This window comes from Astatotilapia calliptera, chromosome 22 (genome assembly GCF_900246225.1).
Source record: "Astatotilapia calliptera chromosome 22, fAstCal1.2, whole genome shotgun sequence".
In the NCBI taxonomy this organism is placed as follows: Eukaryota; Metazoa; Chordata; class Actinopteri; order Cichliformes; family Cichlidae; genus Astatotilapia; species Astatotilapia calliptera.
In genome coordinates this window covers 14049566-14072016 of record NC_039322.1, presented here as the reverse complement: position 1 = coordinate 14072016, position 22451 = coordinate 14049566, and positions in this window count along the sequence as shown.

Below are 22451 nucleotides of genomic sequence, written 5' to 3'. Positions count from 1 at the left end.
TACTAATTTTAATTTGTTGTCACACCACATCATTCAACGATAAACTGATCATCTATTTTCTTCTTTGTGTTTTCTTTTGTTTTGTTGTTTTTACTGAGGCATTTTTATGGTTTAGAGATATATGCACAATATACAAACCTTGTCACTCACATTAAACAAGTAAAAAATCTCTTAGATTATGAGGGGATGAAGAATTGACTAACAAATCCCAATAGCTTTTTCTTCTAATTCTTCTCCAAATGTAAGTTTTGTCCAAGAATCCCACATTTTCCGAAGATACAGTAAAACACCTACTCATTGTATGAAAAGAGTGTTGGACTAACACAATAAATGAATTTTTTATACTGTCTCTTTGTACGGACGAGTTGCCATATATAAAAATGGACAAAATAGAACTCAATTGTGACACATGCTGCTTTGCTAAAACCCTTACATGCTATAGAATCCTGAGCTGGAAGGTTGAGTTGCTAGCTTTCATAACCCCGATCTCTGTTCAAGGCTGGCTTTTGGCATTGGTTATAAATTGCCTCCTTGATCTTTCTCCAGCCATCTTCTGATTCATGACCTCTTTCCTCTCACTAGTAAAAGATGTGCTCACTTTTGGCCTGGAGTTTGCAACAAATATTATCTGCTTCCAGTGTTTGTGCCATATTTTGCTCAAGGTGGCAATTTTACAAATGTAGCTTTATATTGCTCATTGCATGCTTGAATACTTCAAAGATGCTTTGAAAGTTCAGTCACATAAGAAAATCACACCAAGCCCTTTATAGTGGAAATTCAAAAATACTACTGTACTGTTATTTTCCACATATAAAACCTAAACCGATTAAGGCATCACCTCACAAAGTGTCAGGCCAGTACACAAGTTGTGATATTTTTGATATATTCATCCAGTTGAGTTTGCTCACTTGATCTCTCCATGGCCTATTGAAATATTCTTAATTGTATAAATTAGCTATACAAAACTCTGAAGTAGTCAACAAAAGCCTTATGAAAACGTATGAAATGAAAACAGAGGTTGAGGTTGTGCTAATGTGTGATTGGTGGGGGTAAAGCTCAACCCTGCGCAGAGCTGGTGCAGACCACATCATAAAAAGAAAGCATTTCTCTTCAGACAAATGACTAAAAAGTGTGTCTGATACTGATCTGGAAGAAACAAAGCCTGAAGGGCGTGAAGAGTTGTTTGCTGCAGTGGTCAAAAACTTCACTACAGTATTCAAGAGCCTCGAGATTTGTGATCAGTGGCAGATGTTTGCCACAGAGTGGGCAGACAGATTTTATAAGGCCTGTGTAAGAAACAAGTGATCCACCGGGGAATATTATTGACTCTAGCTTCCTATTGCTGTTTTCAGATTTTTTTTTTTTTTTTTAACACAACATTAAACCACCCATTCATCAGTCTTTTTTCCCCTTTATCCAATTCATGGTTATGGGGGAATGCTTTTCCCAGCTGTCATAGGGCAAAAGATATGAAAAATTACCTAACCCTTATTTGTAGTACTGCATGAAGTTTGATGTTCAGTTTGTCTCCACAAACAAAGAGAGGGAACAAAAACATGTAAAATTACAGAACCAAATGCCACTTTATGTTTTTTCAATGTGTGGTATAATGGAGCTTCTAGCTCTTTTAATATATATTTTTAATTAAATATCTGCTGAATTTTATAAAACGTTCCATTATTAGCCATTCATGTAAGTATACTGTGGTGAACAAGTAGCTCTTGAGATTATTATGCTTTCTTTGTCAGTGAATAGAAAGTGACTACGGAGGAGAAAAGTGCACACACGTTTACACAGAGTCATTTGTGCAGGTTGCAGTGGGACACCCCAAATGTGTCTGCAGCAGAAACCGAAAGAATTTTTGTCATTTATTGGCATGAAAAAATTATACATTTCACTTTGCCTAAAATGGCCTCTTGGCATTAGGATCATGTCTCATCCAAATCAAAGGCACACAGCTGCAGGCACCGCTAACGGCAAGCTTGTGGGCCAAGCAAATTGGAATAAAAACACTAAGATCACAACCTGACGATGAGAAACAATGTCACTTTTACTTGCTTCTTTAACTGGGTGTATATATATCCGAGTGAAAGTTTCTGAATAAGACAGCACAGAGATGGAAAATTTAAATGTTACATGATTACTCCTTAGGTTTTGAATTTGATTATTAATATAGACTTGCCTCTGCAGTGTGCAAGGTCCCTACTCCCTTATGGTGTATTCACTAGCCAGCAACTCTGACTGGTCGCAGATACTAATCAGCATAGATACCATCAATGCCACATTTAGCTGTTGCTTACCTGCCTCCACTGACACTTAAATATCTTACTACACTTAAATCTGCATTTAATCTGAAGGCCACCAGATGGCAATAGCTGTGATTTAGAAAAAGGCTTCTGGCCCTGTAAAAATCTATGGCAAAGCAAATTTCTGTCTTGACCTGTGCGAACCCTTTGTTGTTGAATTTATGGGCTTAGTCACTCATGCAGGCGGTCTATCCTTCAAGCACGGGTCCTCTACCATAGGCCTGGGAGCTTGAGGGTCCTGCGCAGTATCTTAGCTGTTCCTAGGACTGCACTCTTCTGCACTCTTCTGAGATCTCAGATGTTGTTCCTGGGATCTGCTAGAACCACTTGCCTAGCTTGAGAGGAGTGACTATACCTAGTTGTGTGTGTGTGTGTGTATATATATATATGTGTGTGTATATGTATATATGTGTATATATATATATATATTTTTTTTTTCCCCAGGGTATCAGTATCAAGTCTGAAATTCTAGTAATGTGACAACCCTGACTCTGACTAACAAAGCTTAACCCTAACCTAGCCTAACCTCAGTCATGACTTAGCGTAATTTCACTGACCTTCTGACCGTAATGCTAAAACATTGCCTCGAACCATTTTCAAAAATAATGCACAAATTATCTTCATGAAAACAACAGCTAAAACAGAATAGTTAAGGATATAAAAGCAGAATTTCTCTTCAACTTTTCCCCTCCACAACTTTTTATTTCACATCTGCATAAGTATGATCTGAAATGTCTGTTTCTGTTCCCATTTTTATGTTTGTAGACTAATAAAAGATATTAAAACAGAAAAGCACATAAAGAATTGTAAGGAAGGTCAGGAAGCTCGCATTAAGTGAAGCAAACAATGATCATATTCATACAGAATGAATATTCTTTCACTTGGGGAAAATGTCAACTGACATGCTGGCTGACATGCCTTTCTCTCCATTTGATAAGATTAAGATGGATCGTTTTTGATTTTGCTGTTACTATATTTCTGAGGGATGACAGCAGCATAGTGACACAGGTTAAGAACAAAAAAGGTGTGTCCTTAAACAAAGCACAACCTGACTATTGTAACAATGCTAAAGCCCTACCATGTGATGTCATGGATTTGTACTCCTGGATTCTGAATATTATGCATTATTTGTGTTTGCGGTTCAGTTTTGAATAATGCAATGCAATGATCTGTGGGAATCCACCCTCCGCAAAACATTGCATTACAAACTCACATAACAATCAATCCATCTCTGCGTTTGAAGGGTGTAAGAAATCCACAAGTTGGTCATTAGCATTTCCTTTAGGCTCCTGTATGGTTTTGAATAAAACATTGCTTAGGTCCCAGCTTGTATAAAAGCTGCAAAATTTTGTGTGATGGTTTGAATAATTTGTATGTGTGGCTTCAGGGGTGTGTATGTGTCTTTTGTGTACAAATCTATTGGAATTCATTGCTCCAGGCTGCATGTCCTCTACTTGTTATCGCACGCAAGCACACATTCACATACAAACACACATACTCAGAGTGGCTTTGAACGTGACCTAGCATATCAGCTAGTATGTCAAACCAAGGGACCTATGCGTGTTTCCAAGAATTACGTGTTTGGCATGGCATCTACACTTTTTAAACATTTAAAGACTGTCAAAAGACCAGTGATACCCCTACAAGTAAGTATGCTCTTTCCTGGTGCAGTTACATTTGTTTAACAAAAGCACTCTGGTTAAATGTAACATATTCTCCTGAGTGGAGGTGGATAAGATTCTTTTACTAATTTTGCAATCATTACAACAAAGCTTTAATTTTCAAGAACGTGCATTTTTATGAGTGTAAATTTGTGCTAGATTTTCTTTTTCTTTTTTTTTTTTAAATCAGGACATAAAAAATAATCTGATCTTCATCAGCTTCAAAAATAATTTAAATATAATGTCAGATCAACAACAAAACATGACATATGACACTGTGACACTATTTAATTGTCAAAAAACTGAGCCAAAATGCAGATGTGTGAAAAACTAAGGACACCTCAGTAGCAATACCTTGAAGTAATTGTTTTCTATATGACTTTATCAGTCTCTGACATCATTGTGGACACATTTGTTCCACTCTTGTTTAAAGAGCGGCTTCAGTTCAATGATGTCTGCAGAGATTTGTATATGCACAACTATCTTAAGGTCTACAAAATTTCAACTAGGTTAAGATCTAGATTTTGACTGGGCCAATGCAACACCTTGATTCTTTTTCTTGACAGTTGGCAAGGATATGCTCTGTTTGTTTTTTGGCAAAGACGGCGCTGTACATTATGACCAAACATCTCCACTTGACTTGTCGTCCAAAGGACATTGTTCCAGACGTCTTGTGGTTTGTGGTTTCTCACTGTAGAATGAGGGATCTTATAACCCTTCCCTGACTGAAAAGCAGCAAGAATGCCAAGCAAAGGCCAAAACTTTTGCTACATAGAGGTGCTCACCCTTGTTGATGATCAGCTAAGTGCATTTAACACTCAGCACCCGGCTGGAATGTACCCTCTATGGAAACAGTAAGAATGGAAAATTCTCCCATGCAGTGCTTTGACATTTTTAGCTTAGGTTTTTAAAAATAAATAATGACAGTTTGATATCTCATATATTGTTGTTCATCTACGGTTGTACAATAATTAAGTAATGGTAAAGACCAGGTCATTTTATTATTATGGCCTGATGCATAAATCCTCAGTAGATTGTCTCCCAGAAAGTTGACTCAGTTTGTCTGTACATAGCATTTTCAGTGGCTCTTACCCAAGTTTCTCCCACTGAATATGTCCAGATGAACCGAGTTAACTTTCTGGGATTCCCTTATCTGGATGACTGAGCATGCATCAAGAAGTTGAGTGTACTTCCTATTGTTTTTTTCACCATAACTGCAGTTCCATCTCGGTTTTTAAAGCACCTTAAATCAGAAAAGAAAAGAAAAGAGCAGGCTTCCTGAGGAGCTAAACTTAATGAAACACAGCTGTATGGAAGAGACCTCATTTAGAGAAACAAGAAGTCAAAATGCATTTCTATAGCACATTAAAAACAACTTCGGTTGATCAAAGGGCTGTACATGCAATTCAAAATACACAAAATCGTTATAAACACTATAAATATAAAATACGAATCCAATATATAAAAACATCAAATAAAAAAATGATGAAACCAGTGAAAATAGTCTATATAAAGACTGTGGTGAGCAGCAACCACCATCTGACCAAACTAAACGCTGTAGACTAAAAACCAAACAAAAACCTGGTAGCTTTCATTTTTGCTGAAAAAGCCAAATCTCTTCCAATAGCTGAGTTTGCTGAAGATTGAGACTCGCTACAATCTTAAACATGCTGTTTTTGACTCTTGCTTTTTCACCGGCTGTCTTTTATACCATCCGTTCCACAATTTAATAATTTATTTGTGCCCTGAAGGTTATGAGATGTCCACCCAGTTGTACAAAGCACTTTTACACTATAAATAGCATGTGAAAGCATATGATACATACAAAAGCCCCACGTATCACACTGTTATATAGGATCAAGGCAGATATTTCATCACAAGATAAGGTTGATTTTGATGATCACATCCCTCCATGTATATATTTTTATTTTTTTACTTTGTGCAGCACTTCTGTCAACCTGTGTTATTTGTAAATGTGTTTATTGATAAACTGACTGATTAATCGATTCTTGTGAACATACAGTCGTCCAGACATTTTAATTTACTTTGCTGTAAGGATGAAAACGTGTCATTTGATTAAACAGCACCTTACTCTTATAATTATTTCCTTGATTGATGGTATTTAATTATGTCATTAAAATACTTTAAAATACTTCTCCAATAATTTATCCACATTACTTCTTTGAAAAAACAAGAATCTGATGCAAACCGGGGAGGAACATTTTTAAGGTAATTACTAATACATGCATTCATGATTTATTAACAAGCATTTGGTTATTCATAATTTTAAGATTTAATACTTTACACTCACTCCTCTCTACTCTTGTTGGCTAAGTGCAGTGAGAACCTGTATGCCCCATGTTTATGAGCACACAAGCAGTCGGGTCAAACCTACGAGGTCAATACATATAATTCCCGTTTGATGTCTTTTGAATGAAAACCTTTTTTTTTTTATCCTACATGTAATAAATGAATGAACAAAGAAAATGCACTGACAGGCAGTGGATTCCCCATCTTACCTCCTTTCCTCCTCTTAAGCCTTCCTCCAAGAGCACTTTAAGCTCAGTGATGTGTATGAGATGGATTGAGGCAGACTACAGCACAAGGTCTACCCTGAATTTTGTTTCAATTGGGAAGCAAAGCCTTGGCCTCAGTGAGCCACTGCCTACCAGTTGTGTGCCCCAATAAGCCATCTTTTGCGCTTGCTGTGGCCAGTGTGCCTTAACCCTCACCATCCACGACAGTACCAAAAAAAAGAAGGAGGACATAGAAGATGCAAAAAATTCCCATAAAATACTAAATCATAATACTATATATTTTATTCTGTGTTATTGTTCTGTTGTTTTTTTAAATCTATCATATTCCACAAAGACTGTTCAGTTTAGTTGTAAATGAGTTTCTAATATAAAAAGTGAAACACTAGGTATTTGTTACAGTACCTTAACACTGGAGTCATCAAGGACATTAGTGTCATCCATGGAGTTTCACTTGCTTCATCTCCTGTCTCGCAGGGTTTAGGCACACAAGGTAATAAAACTAATATTAGAGTTTGAAATGGAGCACATATATTGTGACTTAAAATAAGATTTCTCCATTTTCCAACGGTCTTCACATTGATATCTTTGGGAAAAAGCTTCCCCCAGCTGAGAGCAATTTCGCTGGACACTGTGTATACTTGTCTAAGAGATTTTATGTAAACCTGACTAAAATTACAAAAAAAAAACAAAGTGTAAAAGTTTAAGGTGAGAATGTTTGATAGAGAGTTGCATTTACACTACAAATAGATTAAATAGCAAATAGGCTCATCTCCTTTAGGACGCTCTTTTGTCTTAACTTCTAAAATATATTGTTGTGAATTTTCTATCACATTGCTGCAGCCAGTGTCCTTTTTGTGCTATTGTCTAATATGCAGGGTTGGCAACATCAACTCAGGGGACAGGAGGTCTGCAAAAGGCTTCAGTAGCTCTGAGCCTGGGCTTACTGGCACTGTTAGAGGAAAGGATGTTAGCAAAACTCTGTGATATAATGGCCAATGACCTCCACCCCTCTCCATGACATGCTATCAGTCTAGTAAAGGACCTTCAGTCACACACTTGACATGCTATGCCAGAGAACCCGGCAGGTGCACAGTATGCCAGCTACCAACAAACCCTCCTCCCAAGGCGAAAACATCATCAGCAGTAGCTATTGCCAACTGGGATGGTGTTCAGAGATATTATGAATCCAAATCTAACTCACAGCTTCCCCCTTTATATAGCCACTGTTTTATCCATTGCTGTTATATAAACAATGAAACAGACAGTAAAACAGGTACAATATGAGCACTGATGTCAATTTTGTAACATTATCATTTTATTACTGCATTACATGAAGTTTTACTCATGCTGTCTCAAATGTAGAGTAGTTTTAAAATGAAAGCGTAAAATATAGGAGATTAATTCATCATTCAGGAGATTGGGTTTGAATTGTTTTTCTGTTGCATGAACAAGCCTGAAATTATTTTGGGTAGATGAGTTTATAGTAAATGAGAACACTTCAATGATCAGCAAAATGTTTCCAAAACAAGGTATGAGATTGTTTCAAATAACGATCTTGTGAAAGCTTCTGAAAGTGCAAGGCCTCAGTTGCACAAGCCTAGGGAGTGGTTGGTGACTTACAGTTGCTAGGGGAAAATATTCCCGGTTTTCTCCAATGGGTTGTGGCTGGAGGTTGTTCCCTGTTGTGAGGGGGAATCATAGAGGGTATTATACAAAAAACCTTCCTGTCAAAACGAACAACCACACATATAGGTATATGGGTATATGCATTTTTTCCTTGAGGCCTGTGCTTGCCAGGGGAACACTGACCAATCTCTAGGCCTGTGTGTCCGGGGCTTTAGCAACCAATTTTACAGATAGTTAGCAACCTCCTGCAACTGCTTGCCCATAGGTCAGGAATACAAATTTTCCCTAGAGAAAAATGAATTACCAGGAGGTCACTAACCAGTCAGTTTGAGTGATCATTAAAAAACAGTTGCCAAAATTTTATTTGGAAGGTGTTTAGAGTGGCTTCTTTTAATCTGTTGAACATTTTTTCTTTCTTATTCTGAGAAGACAAGCTTTTCTAGTTCTTAAAACTCCCCTTTAACTGTGCTTAAGGTGGAGACAGAGACTTTTATTACCTGAAATCCCATTTTCCAGCAAGAGATTTAGACACAAACAAACATCATTATTTTGTATACAGTAGAAAAAAAATGCTGAAAAGGCAATCGAAGTTTGGTTTATGGGTGAAGGAGATGAGATGGAAAGAGATTAATAGAAAGAAAATGGGTGACAAAAAACAGAAGCGAAAAGGGATTTAAGATGTGAGACAGACAAAGCGGAAACAGCCTGAAAAGAGGAAATTGATAGTAAAAAGATGGAAGGGAGAGGAAATGAGGAGATTAAGGAGATTGTATTTCCATCATGGTCACATTCTTTCCAGTCTTTTCCAGTTCTTTTATTGTCTGCTTCTAATAGCCACACATTAAGATTTGTATTATGTAAATATCTCAGTGTGTGGGAGTATGTGTGGTGTTTTTCTTTAGTTTTTTCAGTTGATTTATATACTGGATGAAGGTTTCTTAGTGGTTAACATTTAAAAGTTCACATTCAATATCTGTTTCTATTTGTCACCATTGTTTATTTTTCGTATCCATTTTTACCTTCGTGCCTTTCATTCTTCTAAACTTGTCACCTAGTATTTTTATGAAGCAGCAGTATTTGAATTTTTATTACTAGCATGAAACAACATGGTGTTATTCGAAGTTTTATACTACCGAATAAAATGGACCATTCTGCTATTTATAGCTGTTGACAGAATAAGTGTCACACATGGGTAAGAAGGACCCAAAATACAGGATTCGCAGATCAACATGCAAAAACAGAAATTCCACCTTCATTAAGTGGAAATTTAGAAATCCATAACAGAGAACTAACAGCAGAAACTCGCTAACAAAACCAAGTCAACCACAAAATAAGTTTAAATGGCATGCTAACATGGGACAAACACAAGGTCGGTACTATTTATGCTTAAAGACACACTGAGGGCAAAGGAAGAGGACAAGCAACAGCTGAAACTAATCAAGAAAAACGATACATAGGAACTCAAATTAAATACAAAACAAAGGAGACAAATAACTGTCAAAATAAAGCAGGACACAGAAGGATGGCATGGATGGAATTTCAAAAGAAACTAAAAATCAAGGACGAGCAGCAACTACAACTAACATAGATTAAAAATCAAATGCATACAGATAAAAATAGAAACAATAAGCATGCCAAACAGAAAATATTTAACAAACAGAAATTAAAAGTTGAGAAACTTAAAACTTAAAGTGACATCCATCCATCGTCCGTCTTAGAAAAATAAAATACACATCTTTAAAATTAACTACCACCATATATTATTATTATTTTTATTATTATGTTTTTTATTTTATCTATGTCGTCTGTTATGTGTCGACACAAACCTGGTTCATCCCTTGTGTTAGGTGCCTTTTTTATGCTTGACTGAGTCATAGGCAGTGTAGGAACTAACGCGTTATCAAGTAACGCGTTACAGTAACTACGTTATTATTGTGGTAACGAGCACGGTAACTAGTTATTATGCCAAAATCAGGAACGCGTTTATCGTTACTGGGATTTAGATAGGGTCGTTATTCATTACTTCGTGTGTTGCGTTCGACTTACCTCGGAAATCGGAACACGGACCTGGGAATAATGTCACACTCGAGCGTTCTGGTTAGTCTCGTCAGAGAAGTCAGGATTCCAATATGGCGAGCTTGAAAACGGTTGTTTTGCTAGCCCTCTAAAAAAACAAATTACTACTAAACACATATGAAGCTCATCTGCAGTCTGGAGTTACCTACATCTTCCTACTCGGAAGGCAAGCTAGAAGACTGGCATCCTTGCTGGGTATCCAGTTAGGGAAGCAACACATTAACAAGAGAATTCTGAGTAAAACCAAAGTTACTTTTCCTAGTAACTAGTTGCTTTGAAAGTAACAAGTAACTTGAAGTAACTGAGTTACTTTTGATAGAAGTAACTAGTAATGTAACTAAGTTACTAATTTAAAGTAACGTACCCAACACTGGTCATAGGTGAGGGTAAAGTGGATTAACAAATAAAAACATTCCTCTGAAAATGATCAGGTATGAGAACAGCATGAAATTGGTGAAAAAAGAGACATTTGAAAGACCGCTCCTGCACCTTGGAAACAGTTTTGCTCTTTTTTATATGATTTATTTTAAAAAAGATTGTCCCCATGTAATTTTTGTCCACAATGAGACACAAGCAACTGCAGTGAAAAGGTGTCCGCAGTGTGAACTCCTGAACTGGTAAGAGAGGATCACAGACACACAGGCAGGCAGACAGAAAATATAGTAGGACACAGTAAGTTTGTCATGTTTAAATGAATTAGTGTAACTAAGGAATTTCCTAACTGGCATAAATTCAGCACATCTTATCTCATTTAATGTTATCTATAATTTGGGCTAACAAACTAGATTTATTGAATGGTCTATGCCACAAAGCAAGCCATTATATTTTGTCAAGATAAGTCCATTAAAAATGCTCTACACATTGTGTGCTACCATGGTGGAGAGGTCCAGTTTGGGGACTCTAATTAGTGGATGGGAATCCCAGCAGAAACCTACTGGCTATAGCTGTTTGTGTCTGGACACCTGTCAATCAAGTGTGCCCCTAACTCCAAATAAATAAGTTATATAACAACAACAACAACAAAAAAGAAAGAAAAAAAAAACCCCACCCAATACACAGTTGTTATGATGAGGCAAACTATCCATAGAGGGCAAAACAGCTTGTTTGTACCAGGATGTAAACATGCTTTCTCATGCTGTAAAGTCGAACATTTTAACATATGGGGATTGACTAGCTTTTGAAGCCAGTCTCAAATGACTGTTAGAGAAACTACAGTTTTTTTGTTTTGTTTTTTTGTTTTCATTTTGTACTTCCTTATTGATTTCATTTTTCAGCTCTTAATGTTGCTGCTTGTTTATAACACCTTAGGACTCCAGTTTAGTTGCACTGGCATGTTCAAGTGTTACAAAACTAAGACTGCACATCTATTTTTTTTGCTTCATCACTACTTATATACACAGCCTTAAAGGAAACTAAAAATAAAACATATATGACACTATCATTTTATCTGTTTTGTTTTTCAGGTATTAGGACATGTTAGGTTCATGCAACCATCCTTATCTAAAATGTAGTGGATGAGATTGAGTTTGAAGTTCTCTATTCATGACTTTCTGCTTTTATCTGTTTTTTTCTCTTAATCTTCAACTTTCTTGGTGTTTCTTTCTTTCTCTGTATATGCACATTTTCGTTAAAGTCAGCCACTAAACTAAGTTGTGGACCACTGCCAGCCCGCAACCAGATCAAGAGAAGCAGCGACGGACTTAGATAAACTAAGGGACACAAAGTAAAGGGTTGAGAAAAGAGATGCTCAAGAGAGAAAGAAGAGTAAAAAAAAAAAAACCCAGCACACAACAGCAGAAGGAGAAATTGATGTAAATGAAACTTAATGACTATTAATGTATTTTTCCTGTGGCAGCTGTGTGTGTCATATTGGAAGGTCACATCACTGTCAAGATGTCATATGACGTTAAAAGTTTGTGTGAGTGGGTGCTATGAAGAATTTGACTTCTACCGTATATGGCGTATTTAAAAAAGAGCCAGTGAAAACATCTGCTAAATTCAGAAAGTATAGCTCAACAAAGGGTTCGCTCCATTTCTACTAACTGAGATACATAAGATTTCATCACTCTTTACCATTTATCACAATTTATTCACCATTTTTACATCAACAGATTTTTCACAAAAACATCAGCCTGCAGCTTTATACTATATATAACCGTTACATTGTAGCAGAAACTGTTGGTGGTTTCCAGTACTTATTTTTCACATTGTTCCTCATATAGCCAAAGCTTAATTACATGCACAGAAACATAATGTTTGATCCACAACCTGAAAAACTGAATAGGCACACCAGAGTTTTTAAGGTCAGTAATTCAAAATACAGTCAGTTTACAGCCTGATGTCATGTACAGACGTATGAGTCCAAAATAGATGCCAGATAATTCTGGAAACGCATCAAACGGGGGAAAGGTTAATAATATTGAACGTTGATGAAGTACGTCTTTCTTTGTGGCAGTGAGGTGTGGGCCACATATCAAAAATTAGTAAAGCCCCACTAGAGCAAATGTGAAAGCACATTTTGGTCTCCACCTGTGGCTTTTCTCACTTGGCATTTAAAGCAGTGCTTCACATGACAGTGAGAAACATCTGATTTCTCTGTCTTATTGTTCAAAAAAAAAATATATTTAAAGGATTTTGTATCATTTAGATCTCAGCTTCAATACAGCCCTCTATTCTATTCCTTTTTAAAATGTTGCATTTACCTGTTTTCTTCCTTTTCTTTTTTTAAAATTTTTTTTAACAGATTGTAAGAGGCAGTATGTTTGATCTCGGTTAGTTAAGAAAAGGTGAATACTCTTTGGTATTTAAAAAAAGGACTGTCAGGATTTTATTAACAGTATATGGACACATCTGGCTTCATGATGTACAGTAGCTGTTAACACCTCTGCATTCTATGCATGTGGCTAGGGAGAAGACAAACCTGGCCTCAAGGGGTCACAAGCTAATGTACTCATTCACTCATCTTGTTTCCCCGAGGATGGTGACAAATCAAATATGGAGGTCTATCCACTTCTTTGTAGGGTTTTTTTCTTTTTCTTTAAGAGCTTAGAATTTGGGGACGAGTGTGTTTCAATAAACATCATGTAAATTAGACTTTAATTTAAAATTGGAAAAAAAGCACGTCTTAGTTGAAAGAATATCAGAAGGAAGAAGAGAGTGGACATCCAATACAAGATGTTCAAGTCTATGGATGCAAAGGGTGGATTGCTTGTTGTTATATGATTTCTTAACAGCGTGAAACACAAAGCTCTGAAACATCACCAGTAAATTCAATTTAAACAAAAATTGCTTTTTTGGGGTTTAAAAAGTAAAATTTTTTAAAATGTTTTTCATATCCAAGTTAAAGCACACTGGACAGATCTATAAAATTAGAAATTAATCCACCTTGATATTCAACCACTAAAAAGTTTTTCTTTAGCAATTTATAAATTATAGCTATTTACGAATTCAAGTAAGCAGCTGTAATTTGGCATCTTAGTCCAAAAATAACAATCTGTTTGACTACTTCTAATTTGAAAATTCATGTAAAGCAACAGTTATATTTTAGCCCTAAAAAATTTTTTTGATTAAAGAACTTTCATATACTGGTGGATTAACCATTGCAGAATCAATTTCCAATACTGTTAATTTGGGGCAGCTGTGCAAAAACCTTACACCAGGTGATATTTTAATTAATTTGTTGAGCACTGTATATACTGAAATGAAATAACATACTAAACTGAAAAGAATATAGATTGATATAGATGTGTATCTATTTGTGACAGAAAAAGCAGGTGACAGAAGGTATTTTCTGTGAATATTACCATACCGACTGGTGCTCCCTCGGGAACGATAGGCGAACTATGAGTAAGTATGTGTGTCACTGAGCGCATGAATTAAAATGCAAGCGAGATCAGTAAATCAGAAAAAGTACCCAGGTGTGGGTGGAAAGGTTTTCACACACCAACACTCAAACGTGTGCTTTGGTCTAAGCATTTTGAAACCTTTAGTTTTAGGTTGCTCAACAGCTGTGACTCATACAGTGGTTACAGGAAATGCCACAAACTCAAACGTACCTTTCGGGCCAAATTAGAAAGCAGCAGCTATTTAAATAGGCCAAAATGCATAACATGGCCAACAAGTTAACTTGTTGGTGGTGAACTGGCATGTATTCCAGGCAGATATGGCAGACATGCATGGTGCATCCAATCAAGTACCAGGCAGCAAAATTGCTTTTTAGGGCCAACTCTGCCTGTCTGATAGAACAGTGTCTGCAGGGTAGTTAGCAACTACTTTGCAGCATTCTGATCTGTGCCTAGTTTAGGTTTCTAAACTGGGATTTCTCAACTGTCTCTAAGTTAGTGTATGTGTGCATTTGTGGTGTGTGTGTGAGTGGGTGAGAGAGAGAGGGGGGGGGGGGGGGGGGGGAGGAGAGATGAGGGGTCGGCAGGTTGCCAGCACCCTTGTTTGACACAGTGAGACACTGACAGGTCTCAAGGTCTGCCAACATACACACACTCACACACGCACACACACACATGCACAAACACACTGAAAGCCAACCACACAAGGTCTGCCAACTCACATCTGTAAAACTTTTCATGGCCAGAGGCTGCTTTTGGGGGTGTGGGGTGTGAGGATAGAAGGGAAATAGTGAGGGATGAGGGAAGAGAGGAGACAAGATAGAGAGCATGAGAGACAGACAGCTGAACGTGTATACACACAGGAGGAGCTCTAATAAGGCTTTAAGGGTAAAACTAAAAAGCTAAGGGGATTTCGGAGGGATGGATGAATGAATAGACTGACAAAAAGAGAGAGGGTACAAAGGTTTCAGAGAACAAGAGCAGGATGCACAGGAAAATCCAACTCAATAAAGCCTGCTTCAAAAGCTTTAGAAATTAGAAGAGTCAATTCTCATTTTATAAACAACTATAAAGAGATGCACAAGTGCTAGACTTTGATTGAGTGGTCTGAAAAATAAAGCAGCTAAGTACTTAGAGAGGCTTAGAGAGGAATGTGAAGATGATACTGAAGGGAGAATTGGCCATTTTTAATCAACGTATTATCTTTGCTTTATATGAATCCCTAAATTTTGGGTTTCTGCACTTTCTTACACATAAAAATGTTAGTAGATGTGTCATTTTCGAAGTAGAAGAAATGCATCAAATGAATACAAAGACTAACACATTCAGTTGTTTCTATTAGGAAAAGGGTTTCAGTGGTCAATGAATACAGATAAATGGATACTGAAGTCGTTTTTGCTTTGTCTTGTGTGTGCACATGCACTGTGGAAGGCTTATGTATGAAAACAGCATTCTATATGTAACTTCAAGTGTGGCTGTGTGCATTAATGTACAGTGACTCTCCCTTTATAAAGGGCCTCATTTGAGCTATACTGCTTAACGAGCAGTTCCTAAATGTCAGCATGGCCCCTGTAGGGCTTAACTTCCTGGTACTGAAGGATTATGGGAAAAATGTCAGGGAGAATCTGAAGCACTGATGAGAGCAAATGAGTATGAAATAGAGAGAAATAGAGAGAGCGACAGAGAGGGAGATAAAAAGCCAAATGCAGAGAAAGGGTTTGGGGAATATGGGTGTGAATGACAGGAATTAATCATCAGACATACATTTGCATGGGGCGCACACATTTACACACTCCAACGCATGCATACACAAACAGACAGACAAACACAAAGACGCATGCATGCAGGTGGCACATTACATAGCCCCTGGCAAAATGACTCATTGAAAGACCAATGTGGATGTTATCTGTTTCTGGGACATTGTGTGTGCGTGCATGTGTGTGTGTTTAATATATCACGTGCATCGTATTCTGTGAGTTACAGAGTGAGTATCTGTTTAGCAGACCCAACGGTCAGGCTAGATCAATAAACAAGTGATCAGGGGACAAACAGCACACAGAAGCCAAAAGAGGAAAGCTGCAAATAAGACGAAGACGTAAAATTAGCAATCAATGTGTACTGAACATGACAACCTCTTAAGAGACTTTATTTAGCTGGAGGGTGTATTACCGCTGTGCCTTTATTTAGACATGGTACTGTAGCAAAGAGACAAGTCTACTTTAAATCTTGGATGGCCTGCTTGAGGCGCTCTTAGATTAAAGCTTTCTTAACAGGGATGTAGAGAGAGACAGAAAAAGTTGCTTTATGTTGATTTGTGAAAAAAATCCCAAGTAAACTTTACACTGTACGTGGTAGTTGCAAAATAGCAGTACAGACACATTAGGCAATGACAATAAAAAAAAATGATGCGTGAATGTGAGCCAACATCTACAGAAGCCAGGACAGCACTTGAATCTACTGCCAGGTAGAAACATAGTGTCAGATAGGACGTCAGCCAGCGCTAACATCTGTGGAAGATATGAGATTGATCCACGGTCATCTAGAACTGCTTTATTGCTGGGAATGAGAAAACACAGACACATATTCAATTCAATTCAATTCAATCCAATTGTATTTATATAGCGCCAAATCACAACAGCAGTCGCCTGAAGGCGCTTTATATTGTACAGTGGATCGTGCAATAATAGATACAGAGAAAAACCCAAAAATCATATGACCCCCTATGAGCAAGCGCTGTGGCGACAGTGGGAAGAAAAAAAGGAATATACTTAGAGGGTATACACAGCATATGGATGTAGGAAAAAGAAAACACAGAAAAGACATACCGTGCTAATGGTTGTGAAGCTCTATAGAGTATATTTAATTTCCAAATTCCATCATGTGTAGAAGAGAGACATAACTTTCTTGAGAACAGTAACTGATTCCTTTGAATGAGAATCAGCTACTGTTACTTTTCCTCAAAGTTTTCCAGAACCAAGAAGAAAAAGGGACTATAGAGCTGTTTACGTATTCACAAACCTCCATGCTACTGAAAAAAATTCAATCACTCTAGTTACAAAGATCCCTCCTAAGAAAATGGAATAAATCAATATTAATTCGAGAACCACAGAGGACCAGCCATAAGTCAACTGCTTCTAGTAATTTAAATCTCCCACTCCCACAGTAGCGACATGACTCAGATTATGGTCACCCTTTTTCTGTTTCTTCCTTGTCATACCCTGAAGTGACCACATTTTTAGCTTCTTGCTCTGAAACTGCCAACACTTTTGCTCTGATGCTCACTCCAGCGCTACAAAAGCTTTTTGATCAATGTGATTAGGAGGTGATTGTCATGCCCTAAATTGACTGAAGGACTGAAAACATATCAAACTCATGATGCGGGAACATTTTCAAAATACTTTCAAAGCTAGTAAGGGCTCTTTTTGTATTCTTCACTCTAGCTTTTCCATCATTAGGAATACTCAAACTCAAAAGTTTAAATAACAAAAAAACAAAAACCCCCACCAAATAAAAAACTTTGAACTTTTTGTACTGTGAGAAAGATCCTTCGCTGGACTATTTAATCGTTCTTAACATCAACCAAAATTCAAGACAGCTGCCAAACCTACTGTCTGCATCAAAATGACCATTTAGGCCTGATTAGAAAGTAAAAGGAGCAATTAGGTCCTACTAATCACAACACAAATGTGCAGGCTGCATACTAGAACTGTGCAGGCTTAAAACCAGAACCACTGACTGTGTCAGTATAATCAGTGTAACTAATGTGTAAGTTGTCTGTGAAGGTTCTCAGTCATCCAGGTCATTGTAGTCAAAGGAGCTTACAAAGAAAAGCATCTGGACTTCTTTAAGTTGCTTGAAGATGTTTCACCTCTCATCTGAGAAGCTTCTTCAGTTCTAAGGTCAAATGGTGGAGAGTCCCAGATTTAAACCCAGTGGGAGTGACCCCCCCAAAGAGGGACAAAAGGACCCCCTGATGATCCTCTTATCACCTGAGCCAAGGTGTGAAAGCGGGTGTGGGTCCCAATCAGCCAGGGTTTCGGGTGAGCTCATTGTGAAACCTGGCCCCACCTTATCATGTGATTTCCTGAGGTCAGATGGCCCAGGATGTGAGTGGGTGTTAAGGCGTCTGGGAAGGGAACTCAAAACTGGATTATAGATGGCAGAGAGTTGGTGTCGTAAACCACCGCCTCTGTTCAAAGATGGTCGCTCACAGTGGACATAGATGGCTTCTTTCACTCCTCTTTCAAACCATCTGTCCTCTCTGTCCAAAATGTGAACATTGGCATCCTCGAAAGAGTGACCTTTATCCTTTAGATGCAGATGGACTGCTGAGTCTTGTCCTGTGGAGGTGGCTCTTCTATGTTGTGCCATGCGCTTGTGAAGTGGCTGTTTGGTCTCTCCAATGTAGCGGTCTGGACATTCCTCGCTGCACTGTACAGCATACACCACATTGTTAAGTCTGTGTTTTGGAGTTTTGTCTTTCGGGTGAGCCAGTTTTTGTCTGAGTGTGTTGCTGGGTCTGAAATGCACCGGGATGTCATGCTTGGAGAAAACTCCTGAGTTTTTCTGATACACCGGCTACATAGGGGATGACAATGTTGTTGCGTAAATCTGGGACTCTCCACCATTTGACCTTAGAACTGAAGAAGCTTCTCGGATGAGAGGTGAAACGTCTTCAAGCAACTTAAAGAAGTCCAGACGCTTTTCTTTACAAGCTCCTTTGACTAATGTGTAAGTTACATAAAAAACAAAAAGATAACCCACATCACCTGATTCCCTTCTGGCAAATCTCATATAATTTGATGTGCACTAATGAAGTTTCTTTACCCTGCCTACAGAATCTGTAAGCTGTTTTGCAACCCATCTCCATCCCCCTGTTCCTCAGTTCATGCTGTGTCTGTGTTAATCAGCGTCATATCCGTTGTCCTTTGTGACTGCTCCGTTCTGTAAGAGGGTGTTGCTGTTGCTCTGATTCCCTCAAACTTTCCACATATGCACATAAATGGATAGGAAGGTCCCTAAAGAGGGTTATACTTTATATTCAAAATACTGCATTTAGAAAAAAACTGTATTTACTTTAATGGTCATGAACTTTATTTTCCATTTTGCCAACAAGAAAACAATGTCAAAGGGCTGAGACATGATGTGACATACTATATGTAACGTCTTTACAGAGAGACGCTAACATTGAAGGTTTTTAAACAATGTCCGTTGCAGACAGCAAAGAGTTATGACCCAAGTCACTTTACTCACGTACGCTTGCCTCAGGGAGTGGAAAAATTATTAATTCTTTAGGAATAGATCTCTAGGAAATACCAAAATTCCCATTGAAGTTTATATTTTTACTAAACATCCATCCATCCATCCATCCATCCATCCATCCATTTTCATCCGCTTTGTCCGGGGCCGGGTCGCGGGGGCAGCAGCCTAAGCAAAGAGGCCCAGACCTCCCTCTCCCCAGCCACCTCCTCCAGCTTATCCGGGGGAACACCAAGGCGTTCCCAGGCCAGCCGAGAGATATAATCTCTCCAGCGTGTCCTGGGTCTGCCCCGGGGCCTCCTCCCGGTGGGACATGCCTGGAACACCTCACCCAGGAGGCGCCCAGGGGGCATCCTTGTCAGATGCCCGAACCACCTCAGCTGGCTCCTTTCGATGTGGAGCAGCAGCTGCTCTACTCTAAGCCCCTCCCGGATGGCCGAACTTCTCACCCTATCTCTAAGGGAGAGGCCAGCCACCCTTCGGAGGAAGCTCATTTCTGCCGCTTGTATCCGCGATCTCGTTCTTTCGGTCACTACCCACAGCTCGTGGCCATAGGTGAGGTTTTTACTAAACATTTGGAAAGAAATTGAAATGAATGAAAGTGTGGTTTATTGTTATGTGCAATTATCGACTGAGAAAGGATAAGCCTAGTATAAAATTTTGTATTTGTGCAAAAAAAAGAAGATTCAGATTCAGTCATACCTAAAAATGCTTCTGCAATTTAATGCAGAGATAAAATAATGCTACATCAATATAAGTACACTAAAAGTTTTATTTACCATGAAGTAACATTTTTAAAAGTCTTACCCCAATTGATATAATATTTAATTTTAGCCATAGGAACTAGGATTTAAATTATATACAGTTATACATAGTTAATATAATTATCTGCATAGGGAATATCATCTGCATAGTGGGCTATTACAATTAGCAGACATCTGTTTACATTTCCCTGCAGTAATATACGACGCATGCTATTTTATAATTTTGTAATTGAATACTATAATTACCATTCCCAGTGGCAACAGAGGCAAGCATTATATTTCTGTCTCTTTTTTTTATTCATGCAATATGGAAATCTTTTCATTTCAGTGTAGCATCAATCAAAGATTCTTTATCAGCCAGACTGTGGAACATTTCTCCTCATTAACAGTATATGACACATAGCAAAGTCTGTGACACACAGTATACTGTGAGTAATACTAAAAAAGCAGCATGAAGCTTTTTAGTATATCTCATTCATTCTACAATACCCTAACCTTTTCAGATGATCACTTGATTCCTGTGCAGCCAGCTTGATATAAAAAAATAGCATATGAGCATTTTTGCATTTTTTTAACAATTCATTTCTTTGATCATTGACTATGCACTGTAAAAAATTTAAAATGTCCTCATTATTTTCTGCCAGTATGTAATGTTTTATTTGTTAGTTTGTTTTCAGCGGAAACCTTTGGCCTTTTCCTTTAAATGGTAAATGAAAATGTAAAAATACAGAAAAAAGTATGTTGTACTGTATTTTTACATTTTCATTTATTCGTTGTTTTTCAGAGTAAATGTAGATGCCTGAAGTATTGTGTTATTTATATTCAGTTCCCTGATGTCCTGATATGTACACTAGTCCTTGTGACTCAACTATATTGATTAATGCTGATGGTTAAAAGAAAAGAAAACATAAACTGCAGACATTTATGTCTTACAAAACACATTTCAAAGTGTGTAGGGGAAAATCTCCCAGTCCATTGGTATTCAGGTTAGCTTTAGGTGATGCAACGTTGGCATCTGACGTGTTCCTAATGCTAACTATGGTGAGGTTTAGAGAGAGGATGTGGGTTATTTCAGTATAACTTGTGTTGTTGTTAATTTATAGATCGGAATTTCTTTTCTATATTTTGTGAGCTTTTCACTTTTAATATTTTACTCCTGTATGTGGTCTTTCTCTCGCATTCTCCCTCAGTATATATGTGGGTCCAAAGAAAAACCCACTGGCTACCACTAACCTCAGTCACTATCACTGTCTTTCAGCACTAGATTCAACTTTTTCCCCCCTTCTTTTTTGAAATATCAGCGTTTCTTGTACTAATCCAATAACTATTACAAATTGAGTTTGAGCCAGTATCTTTTGTTCTTTAATATTTCACTAAGGTGTTATCCAGAATTCCAGGATTTTCCTTTCATCAAATTTCCCTAAAATGACTTATTTTATGTTTTCACTTTTTTCACTTTGACTCATTTGTATTGAAATTCTGAAAAAAGAACCAATGCTAAGACCCTTATCAAGTACCATCAACCCACTGCCAAAACGTGCAGGTTTTTGAAACTATGCATTGTAAGTGTGTGTATGTCTCAGTGCGCTGTACATTTGTGTGTGTCCCATTGTCTCAAAGTGGTGGACCATCCATCACCATTAGGCTGAAGCGAAGAGCCTGACTCACACTCAGGAACAATCTAATTCCACTAAAAACACCTCTCTCCAGCACTCTCTTCTTCACTTTCTCTATTGTCGGGTTTCTCCGCTTCACCTTCTTGTTTTCTCCCCTTCCCTATCTCTCTGCAGGATTTAGGGAACAGACTTCAGCAGATGAAAACCTCCCAAGCATGTCTGCAGTAATACCTCAGACACACACTTGCTGTGCCGCACACACACAGAGGACACAGTCTTGCTGTCAGTATATTGTTCTAACTCGGCTTTTTGTGTGTGTATGCGCGTGTGTTTGTGTATATGTGTGTGTGGTTATCATTCTGTTAGAGGAGCCAAATGTGAGACAAGATCCTCTTCAACTTTTTTTTTTTTGGTCTTAGACCCAAGGAGAGGAAACCATGCTGCAGTAAACTGAAGCTTTCCATAACACTATAGGATTTTGGGCTTAAAATTGGGCTGGAACAGTTTTGGAATCACAATTACTTAAAGTTTGTTCTCACTGCATAACATATACCTGCGTAAACTTAGATGCCCACAGACTGATGAAGAAGATCAAGATTTAGATAGGTTTAATGCATATCGGCTGAGAAAGTGAGCACATCCAATGCAAAAATCATCAAGTTTTATTTCATTTATTATTTTATTCATTTATTTTCTTTTAAAAGAAAAGAAACAACATCGCTGCAAACAATGTGACATGCTCATCAAAAAGGGCAGACACTTTA